Below are 11,521 nucleotides of genomic sequence, written 5' to 3'. Positions count from 1 at the left end.
TTTCAGGACAGATCTCACACAAACTGACACACACACCTAGATCATGCCATTCAAGGCAGGACTACTGTAATTCTTTACTATGAGGAAGTCCAAAAATATTTAATAAATAGTCTTCATTGATCCAAAAGGCTGCAGCGAGTGTTCTCATGAGAATTAAAATGAAAGATCATATTTCTTCTATTTTACCTTCCCTCTATGTGCTCCCTGTTAAATCCATAAAAGAATTTAAAATTTGTCCGCCTCTGTACATCTCTTTAGTGGCTAAAAGTTGTTCAATGTTGGTAGCTGAGTGTTTGTGGCAGAAACATGACCAACAAAATGATGGTTATGCTGAATAGGTTGATATTAATATTCTGCTTTTTTAGATCTGTTGCTGAGTGGTCATTGCTAAAGGAATACAAATTAAATCATCTGCAAAGGTAAATTGCATATGTATAGATATAAATCAAATCACTTAGAAATGAAAAAATATTCTGTCCCAAATAAGCTCTTCTAATATACACACTTGGCTAAAGCCCACAAGGAAGCAGAAAAAGTGCACATTGATCTTTTTGTGAGCCCAAAACAGTCTCCGACAAACAACAGCAAAAACATAACTTGCAGTTCCTTAATATTTGTTAACAAACATTTACCATGTGTACATTTTTAGTTCACACAATGATTTAGCAACTTTTAGAACCACCTTTAACATAAAGTAGTGATAGCTGTTTTCTGTGTGATCATAGATTGTAGAAGACTTACTTTGCAGGCCATGCTCCACCACAGAATTATTATAGGCTGACTTCTGGAATTTTGTTAGGCATTTGCAACATTTTATTCTTTTTCAGCCATTTTGTTGGGCATTTGCTGTTGTGTTTGTGACCACTGTCCTGTCTACGACCATATTTATGTCAAGTTTGGACAGATGCCGTCACATTTGACTGTCGTATACTTTGCTATACAGAGGAGCTTATGATCAACTCAGACCTGTAGAAGTCTATCTCCAAATGGAACATCTCTACTTTGATCTTATTGTTCCAAAGGTCATTGTTCCACAGGCCACTTGTCAACCTATCAAGACAAGACCAACAACCTAAGTTCTTATGAAGAGAATAGGCTTTGTCATTCAACATTCCAATCAAGCTGTACTTATACAGTCCTTTACCTATTGTCCACTCATGACTTAATCGTTTAGCATAGTTGAATTATGTCTGTGTCTGAGATGGAGATCTTATTTTTTTGTAACTCATCTTGGAGTGGAGTTCCTGATGTTCACTCCTGGGCAGAACATTTTCCACATTGGAATGATGGAGAGCAACACGAACGTTTCTGTATGTCTTGTTCCTAACTGGTTTGTATTATGCAGAATCCAACAATAGGACTCAGCTTTTGTCCATCTGGTTCACTACTTTTGTTCTTACTTTTGACAACCAGCTCCTCCCTATCTAGGTCAGCTCTCATGTTCTGATCTCTGTGCTCCATTTCATTGGAATCCTTCACTGGAATAAATTATGTGTGTAGTTTCTGTGTGTGTTGCCATGGTTACTGTGTGACGTTGGCATGTAAGTGCCAGAAAGAGGGGCTATCTCTGTTTTCCAGACCGAGCTTGCTTAAATAGATAACAGAAAACAGAAATGTATTGACAGATCATTACACATTTTACAACTGGAAAATATAAATTAATGATGTTAAGTGGAATTAATCTTTACTATCATCAGAGTATGCCAGTACTCACAGATCTATATTTTATGTCATTTCCTTAGTGTTTCCTTCTGAACGTAGTTTTGAGTTTTGTAAAATCAAAACTAGATTAGTCAGTTCCAACAAACTTTAAAAATTGGAAATATGAAGCTTTGCTTGCATTAGAAATGCATTCTACAATGGACCAATATTTGCATATGTAGACTAAAGCTTTGTGAAATGAAAATAAGATGTCTGTGCTCACTAGAATAAATGTTGTTTTTTTTTCCGTTTCCTGTCCAGCAGAGTATCGCTCAGAATTGTTGTCTGAGTGCCAAGAAATTGCCCAACAGATTTACTTTCACAAGCAGAGCATCACAGCTAATGCTTTACAGCTCTGCTTGATATTTATAAAAGAAACTTTATTATAAACTTCTTTGGGAATATTTAAATTGTTACGGACACGGAGACTGAAATGAAAAGGAAAAAAGAAGCTCAAAAAAGAGAGAGATGGGGGGAAAAGGGAAAAAGGGGAGAAAATGAGATAATAGTAGAGGAGAGAAAGAAGGATGAAGAGAATACAAGATTACACCCTGCTTGCTTAAACACCTGCAGCTATTTTTTTGTTGTTTTTTTTTAGTGAGAGGTGCAGCCCAATATAGAACATCTGTGTATCTGTCAACACCTGAAGCTTAACACCTGTGAGTATGGGTGTATTTGTGCTTTTGTATACAAGGTTTCTCCACAAAAATATGCAATAGCGAGTGTGAGGACCCACAGACCTGCTCCATGGTCCCTGGACGGACACCAAGGAGATCCGAGCCACAGACATCCAAAGGCCCCCCAAAGCACAGGAACCCCAGGAGAACCACCGCCGGGACTACTGCAACCCCCCAAGAGAAGAGCAGTGGAGAGTCCCAAGGGAACCACCCAGCAGCGACGGTGCAGAAGCCCCAGGGAGCCGCAGCGACGAGCCCACAGGACCCGTACATGCCTGAGCAGATCCAGTCATGGACCCAGAGACCCAAGACCCCGGGACACACCACCCCCCAAGCAGAGGCCAGAGAGAGCCCAGGGGGCCAGGCCCCGGCAAGCAGACACCGGGAGTGAGCCAGCACACACCAAAGCACCCGGCCCCAGACACCGAGAACCACAAGTACACCAGTGGGCAGAGACTCCAACCACCGGCAGGTAGTGTAGCGGGGAGGAAATAGGCCCCCCATAATATGGGGGGGCCTAAGCTGATCCAGGAAAGGGAGCAGTCCAAGGCCCAACCTATCACAAAAAAAATAAACCAATAAATAAAAAAAAATAAAAATAAAAAAACAGTCACAATCACCCACTCCCACCCTCATGCATACACATAAAATCACTCACACCCAACGTAAGGATAAAAAACAATGGACGTCATACACTCACTCACACTCCCCATGCATACTCTATAAGAGAATTTAAGTACACCCTTTCATCAAACTTTTTGACAGGTGGGTGGGACTTCCGGTGAGGGCGGGATTTCCGGTGGGGGCCATATGGGCGCCATGTGGTTGCCACGTGGGCAGGAGGTCACGTGGTCAAGCAGGTGGTGTGTCCAAGGGGGGCGTAACAGTGGATGCTGATTGGTTGTCGTCATTAGGGGCGATACCTTAAATGAGTCAATTAAAACACAGGGGTGTGTTTGTTATAAATAGAACAAGACAAATATGGTATTATCGGAAACTGTTTGGCATCAGCACCAATTAAAAATAGAGGGGGTGTGTTTGTAAGCATCGTTAAACCTTGAATAACCCAATGAAAACAATAGGGCGTGCCTTAGTGTTTACTTTAAATACAGAGATAAAACTCTGCACTTTACATGCAGCATTCGTTGGAAAAAAAAGAACACCCGTTCAACAATGGCTAGAGTTAAGAGAGTTTATCGTCAAGCGGAGGAGAAACGCAACGCGTGCCAAGATGATGATGATGAACAAGCAACTGCATCATATACTTCCTCAACGGAGATACCTATCGGAATTCCCGTCGTGACATACTCTACCGATGATGAGGATCCAAAATCAACTTCAACAACCATGGTTGAAAATCAGACCTCGGTTCGGCCAAGAGGTATGTCAGTTCTGTGCGAAACCCCAGTGACCGTCTACCAGTATTCATCCCGTGAATTGAATGCTCCTAAGAAATCAACATACTACATCTGCAGGGTACAAAGACCCCCGTTCAAGACTCTGCAGGAAGAATGGTCTTTGGAGCCATATGGCCTGGTTGGCAGCTGGGGTTATATTTTCATGTATGAAATAGGAGAGCTTTGCCTGTATCAATTGGATCAAGATGAGGTATTTAATGGATCACTGGCTCTGTGTACACTCACCCACAGCGACTGGGCTGTGTTAAAGCTTGCAATCCCGCACCTTAATGATAGCCCTGAAACAGTCTCAAGGCAGGAGAGGGAGGAAGAAGAAGAAGAAGAAGAAAATGAACTGTCTCCTCGACCTGTAAAACGGGCGAGAATGTTTCATATACCATCCGATGTTGAAATAGCTGAGAGAGAACCTCTCTTTAGCGCAGTGTGGGGGTCAAAAACCACAGCAAATGGCCGCTGGTCTTTTCGGGCAAGCAGACGCAGGAACAACCGGACGAGTCCCTCAGATCTGTTTGTGTTGGAGGCTTTCAATCAAGACTGCGGCGTATTCAAGACAATGCTGGCTCTGCCGTTTGAAGCTTGGGCAGAGAAGATGAGTGAAATTGGACATCGTCTTTCCGACCTTTTCCAAAAGTCACGAAGTTGGATCGATGTCATGTCAGTGAAAAAAACGCTGACGTTTCCTGTTTTACGTTTAGAACGAACCCTCTTCTGAGGACACGCCCCTTCCTATGATATATATACGGGGGGATAACTGCAAGCTCACAGACACTGAGAATCGTATCATGAGAATGAGTGGACCGACACCATACAGGGATCTCTACAACCACCGAGCAGAGATCCACTTCTCTCCTGAGCACGATGAAAGCTTCAACATTGGACCATATCATCCGCCTTCCCCTGACCTCTTCTCACCATCCACCTCAACATCCTCATTCTCAGAGAACCACTACAGTCCTGCATCACCTACAGGATACAACATGAAATATCTACCGCTTTCTCCAGACCTCTGCTCACCATCACCGCTATTCATGGCTGAGTCTGTAGACGCGAATGTCCTGCCTGAAGACATGAAGGTGGTCGTGGAGGAGGAGGTAGCCACCGGCTACTCACCCTCTACCGAAGCCCCTACACAAACCCTGGAACCGATGGAGGACCCTCAGCCTTCAGCAGAGGATGAGAGTAACCAGGAGGACGAAATTGACGGTTGGTTCTCAACCACCCTCATCAATACGGTGAAAACAGCGATACTTCATTTATTCAACATAACCTCTTTGAACTATCTCAGAGAAACCTGCTATGGATGTATAACGAACCACCCAAGCCAGCGTCAACACCATTGCCTGGAGGTACTGGGGGAGGATTATTACCAAGTCAACTTTCAACGCATCGTACGACGACTCGTAACCCCCAAACTCATTCCTGCTATTCAGAATTTTCTGGTACTTCGAAGCATACAAGCGGATGACTTCAGAGTGAAGACGATTGCCAAGACGGTTTTATATGAACTGAAATCGGTACAAGGCATCCACAGTGCAATAGCGCACGTTTATGATCGCATGGTCGATGAGAAACATCTCAAACAACTTAACTCTGTTTCAGAGTGCTATGGACTGACAAACTGATCTCACATGTTTGATGACTTGTTGTTGTATCATTTTTTTTTTTTTAGTATTCCAGTACTTTAGTTAATCTGCATTATATGATTTTTCTTCTTTTTTCTTTTTTACTATTAAATACAATTAAAGTAGGAACATAGTAACCTTTCCCAAAAGTGTTGTTTAAAAGCTAGTAGTGTTTGAATTCATCTGCATTTTTATCTGATTTTGTTTTCTGGTTGTTGTTTGTTTGGGGGTGTAGATAGGCTGAGGAGGGTTATGCAAGATGAAACGGGAAAGAAGGTTGCGGTTGAAAAAGTTAAAGATTTTTTATCAGGAGAAGATACCTATACTCTACATAAACCTGCAAGAATAAAGTTCCCGAGAAACAGAGTTTTTGTCACCAGACCATTGAGGCAGTTCCAGGCTGATCTCTGTGACATGCAAGCTCTGGCCATGGAAAATGATGGTTATAATTATTTATTAACAGTCATTGACATCTTTTCAAAAAGGGCGTATGTACGAGTTTTGAAGAGGAAAACAGCCGCTGAGGTGGTAAAGGCATTTGAATCAGTTTTTACAGAAAGTCAGATCCCCAAAAAACTTCAGACTGATGCCGGTAAAGAATTTTTTAACAAGAAATTTAAAGTTTTAATGGAGAAACACGGTATTGAACATTTTGCCACAGCGAGTGAAGCAAAAGCTTCAGTGGTCGAGAGATTTAACCGCACATTAAAAACAAGGATGTGGAGATATTTTACAGCTAACAATACCCGGCGGTACGTCGATACTGCAAAACCTAGCTAGAAGCTACAACCATTCCTACCACTCCAGCATTAAAATGAGCCCTATGGAAGTGACCCCAGAAAATGCCTTTCAAGTGTTTCAGAATCTGTATGATGTCAAGTCCAACAGATATTGCAAGGACTCAGTGACAACGTTTAAACAAGGGGATCTTGTCAGAATATCCAAGGTCCGTGGAGTGTTTGACAAAAAATACGAACAGAGTTTTACGGATGAAGTGTTTACAGTCTATGACCGGATACCCCGTTCTCCTCCTGTATACAAACTCAAAGATTTGGATGGAGAACCTATCGAGGGTTCCTTTTACGCTGAGGAACTTCAAAAAGTAAAAATATTTAACGACAAGATGTATCAAGTGGAAAAAATATTAAAACGACGTACGGTCAAGGGAGTCAAACAGGTAAACTGGAAAAACTGGCCTGAGAAATTCAACAGTTGGATCAAGTTTGATGAACTTCGAAACGTATAAAAAAGGTTTGCACTAAACCTCACAGTTGACACAGCATCATGAACCGTCAGGTAGAGGATGATGGCTTTTACGTTACTCTTCCATCTAATGCTAGCATGGAAGTGTTTAAAAATAATACCAGTTCAAGTTTCCGTGTAAATTTAGCTCAACATATTGATTTAGAAGGCCAATGGATGGTTGCATTAGCCGAGATTTCATACCCTCATACATGGCATAATTTACCGGATTATGATGCCTACTTTGAATGGAGGAAGGTTGGTGATGTGGAGATCAATACGCAAAGGATCAGAAGTGGCTACTATAACAGCGTTGTTCAACTCGAGACAGAGATGGAAATGTTTTTCAAAAAATTGAAATCGGGTTTACGCATTAAATTCAGCAAAGTTCAAAAGAGATTTGCATTTCAAGCAAATAGTCCGTATGAAATACGCTTCTTCAGCACTCTAGCTTATATGATGGGCGTGAAACCAGGGGAATGGATTCATGTATCTGAACCAAAACTGGCTCCTTTTCCGGCGGATATAAAGGCTGGTTTCTATCACCTATACTGTTACAGCGACGTGGTCAGCCCACAAATAGTAGGCGACACTTTTGCACCTTTACTGCGGACCGTCAAAGTACAAGGCACATTCAGTGATATGATTACTCAGACGTTTAACCCCGCCCACTACCTTCCAGTCTCCAGAAAACATATTGAAAATATCAATATAGAAATTAAATCGGACCAAAACGTTCCTGTAAATTTCGTCTATGGAAAGACCGTCATAAGACTACACTTCAGACCGGTGATATCACAACGTAGCCTGAGATAAATTTTATTTGTATAAACTATTCCAGAGATATGTATATAACCTCTAAGATTGATTGGTTATCATTCATATTACGCTGGTCATTCAACACTGCATCAAGCAGACAAGAGAGAACATGGCACAGCTAAGTCTGAGACGTGATCCAAATCGCTTTGTAAATTACTATGTAAGTCAATCAGGCGGTAATCTGCCAGGGTTTTATGGGGCCCCGGTCATGTACGGACGCGGAATTGGATCATTATTTTCAAAATTATTCCGCTTCGTATCCCCTCTGGTTAAAAAAGGATTTGCAATTGCAAAACCCCATCTTAAAACGGCTGCATCAAATATCGCTTCGGATGTCATCGGTAGAGCCGTGAGTAAAATGAGTGGTTCTACACACATCGACGGTCAAGAAGGTTCAGGAATTATGGTTTTATCCAAAAGACCCAGAACAAGACCCCCTGGTGATCGTTTAAGGACGGTTAAAAAACAACGACAAACGCGAAAAAGGAGATCAGTCGGAGTAGACAAACGAAGAGGAAGGAAGTCATCCGCAAGTTTTGATATATTTAAATAATGGCTCTTTTACATAACAAATCATCAGAGTGCACGCTGGCAGAGTTGGACTTATTTTCTGCCCCGATGACGCAGCTATCGATCGAAGATAAAATTTACACCGAGATCCAGCCTTTATCAGCAATCACTGATGGAGGGCCGATCGAGTTTTTCATTCCGGGAGACGGAGAAAAGTATCTGGATCTCAACGATACGCTGTTGCATCTCAGAGTGAAAATTACTAACGAGAATGGAACAAACCTGCCAGATGATGCACCTGTAGGGCTCATCAATTACCCGTTAAACACCATCTTCAGTCAGTGTGACGTCACTCTCGGAGATCGAATGATTTCACAATCCAGCGCTACACATCCATATAGAGCCATGATTGAGACATTGTTAAACTTTTCTGAGGATTCTTTAAAAAGCCAGTTTAGCTCTGGTCTTTTTTATAAAGACACTGCAGGTGCTCTGAACTCTATTGTTACAACTAACGGCCCTAACCAAGGTCTTAACAGCAGAGCAGGTTTTACGGCAAATTCCAGGGAGGTACATCTCCTAGGCCCCCTGCATGCAGACATATTTTTCTGCGAGAGACTTCTTTTAAACTCTGTTGACCTTAAAATTAAACTTACAAGAGCCAACGATGCCTTTTGCCTCATGGCCGCAAGAGACTCCACTTACAAACTCAGGATATTAGGAGCATCTCTTTTTATCAAAAAAGTTACTGTCTCTCCAGCTGTACGACTGGGGCACGCTTCAGCTTTAATGAAAGCAAATGCTCTCTATCCACTTTCACGTGTGAATGTAAAAACATATTCCATCCCTGAAAATTCAAGGGTATGCAACCAAGAGAATCTTTTCTTAGGCATCTTTCCCAAGTATGTGGTGATTGCGTTACTGGATCATGACGCTTTTACAGGAACACGCAATCTCAATCCGTTTGACTTTAATCATTTTGATATGGAATATTTAGCTTTGTGTAAGGATGGCAGACAAATTCCTGCTAAAGCCTTCCAGCCAAATTTTAACCAAGGTCATTCAGTGAGAGAGTATTACAACTTGTTTACGGCTACAGGACGACATCTAAAAGATCTTCCACTGAGTATATCACGTCAGGAATTTAATCAAGGATACTCTCTATTCACATTTAATCTTAACCCGGGCGAGGACACAGATGCTCTATCTCCAATTTCCAGTGGGAATTTAAGATTGGAAATGCGCTTCAGAAACCCGTTGCCTCATACCACCACGCTGATCATCTACGCTTGTTATGATTCTATTTTAGAGATTGATTCAAAGAGGCGTGTGCTGGTGGATTATTATTAATCTAATCAGACATGAATAATCATGAAATTGAGAGCCTGATGCGTCATCTGCTGGGAGATTTGTTTTGTGGTGTATGGCCGTGCGACCAGCTGCCGCTGCTAGCTGACACATTCCCAGGGCCGGCCTACTTTATCGTGAATACACATCCTTCACACATGCCGGGGGAACACTGGCTAGCTCTGACATTGGATGAGAATGGTCAATCCAGCTTTTTTGACTCTTATGGATTCTCTCCGGATTTCGAGTTCTACCCGTCAAGCATCGTAACATTTTTAGAAGACAGATCCTCAAAAATATTGTATCATAATAATCAGCTTCAAAACACTCTGTCCACTGTGTGCGGTCACCATTGCATTTTTTATCTATGTCATAGAGCGTGCGGATTATCAATGCAGCAAGTGTTGTCGAAATACACCGGAGATGTGATTAAGAATGATTTAATGGTATCTAACTTTGTGAAAAAATATCAGAAATGTGTCATTAATCAATGTTGTACATTTTATACTCACGGAACATGCTCTTTGGAGATGTTTCTGGATTGTTATGGAATTTAAAATGTCTTTTTTAATTTTTTTTTTCATTGTTTGTTTTTTTTTTCTTCTTATGATTTAATATTTGTGTAATGATATCATATGTTAGTGTGTGAAGTAGAGAAAGAAGTTAGATTTGAAAAATATAATCAATAAATATTTTATTGAATAAAAGAAATAGACTACATGTTTCATTTTTCTTATAACGGTTTATGGTGAAAATGTAATCCATCGGGGTGGTAGTGTCGTCTTACAAAGATACCTTTTTGATCTCCCATCAGCATTTTTTGGATCTTCCAGCTCAGATCTCGACCAGTAGGGAGAATGAGTTATCTGCCTTCTTCTTCTTTTTCTTCTCTGCTTAACGCTGGGGGGTGTACCCCCATTTTCAATCGATGTACCCTCTGTTTTGAAACGTCTATATTCTTCACGAGCATAAGGGTTAATGACTGAAGATATAGGTATGTTTACTTCTGACATGGAGTGTAGAAAATCAGACCATCCTCGGGTTTGTGATGCTCCAGATTTTTTAAACGGAAGCATGAGATTTTTCAACAAATCAATCATGTGGGACCCCTTTATAATATTTCCGTTAAATACAAATTCACCTCGCGAAGTCCAACTCTCACTTCTTTCGGATAATTTCTTCAAAATGTACTCGGCATTTTTACGATTGTGTTTAGGAAGGCTTTTCAGTACTTCCGTAAGAACCTGATCCTTAGGGGCCTCGTCCTGCCCTGGGCCTTGTTTTTCTTGGGACCGCTCATGTTCAGGAACCTCTGTGTCACGCTGCAGCGTTAAACTGACCCGCTGTTTTTCTTCTTTGACACCTTGCTTAAGTAAAGTCAGATACCTCTGGAGAAGAGCATCGTATCTCTTGATTTTTTCATAAGAAGTCAAACCCGGCTCGTTTAATATCGCTCTCATTTCAGCATCCAAATTCTCCTCCGCCGTCTGTCTGATGGACGTGTCTGACTGGGTCAGACGCTTGAATTGATGAGGGGAAATGAGAAACATCTTCTGCGATGTTCTGAGAGACATTATCTCCTGATGATTCCACCCACTAGATCACCGATCAAGGGTGCAAGAGCCGTTAAGATGGGCAGAATAAAACCACCTCGTTGCTTTTTGAGAGCCAACTGTTTAGTTTTTATCCCGGTTCTTTTATCACCCAACAATCTGATGATATTTCTTTGTTTCTTCAATTGTCGGTGTTGAGAGGGTGATAGTTTAATGTTACCTTTTAGGATATTCAGTGCAATCTCGCACAGAGCCTGAATAAAGTCGGGAGAGCAGTGTGCGAGAATATCTTTACGTTTCTGTGGACAGGCCTGGTACAAAGCTCTGAATAATGGTAAATTCCTTTTTATACGCGCAGACATGATGACTTACTTTGTTCTGGGTACGTACACAGCAGGCCACTGCTGAGGAAGTATCCCCGTTCTCAGTCTGAAATGTTCTGGGCAGGTAGGCGTAAAATCGATGATTAAATATCCATGAGCTTCTCTCGTTGCGTCTTCAAAACTCTCCAAGAAGAGACCCTTTTGAGATGGAAACATTTGGCGGGACAGTATATTCAGCTGGAGTTTATCTCTCGGGTTCTTAAACAACACCATATAATTACAGTTCAAACTAATAGTGCGACTGAACTT

Source organism: Girardinichthys multiradiatus, chromosome 24 (assembly GCF_021462225.1).
Source record: "Girardinichthys multiradiatus isolate DD_20200921_A chromosome 24, DD_fGirMul_XY1, whole genome shotgun sequence".
NCBI classification, from domain to species: domain Eukaryota; kingdom Metazoa; phylum Chordata; class Actinopteri; order Cyprinodontiformes; family Goodeidae; genus Girardinichthys; species Girardinichthys multiradiatus.
This window is presented reverse-complemented; position numbering follows the sequence as displayed.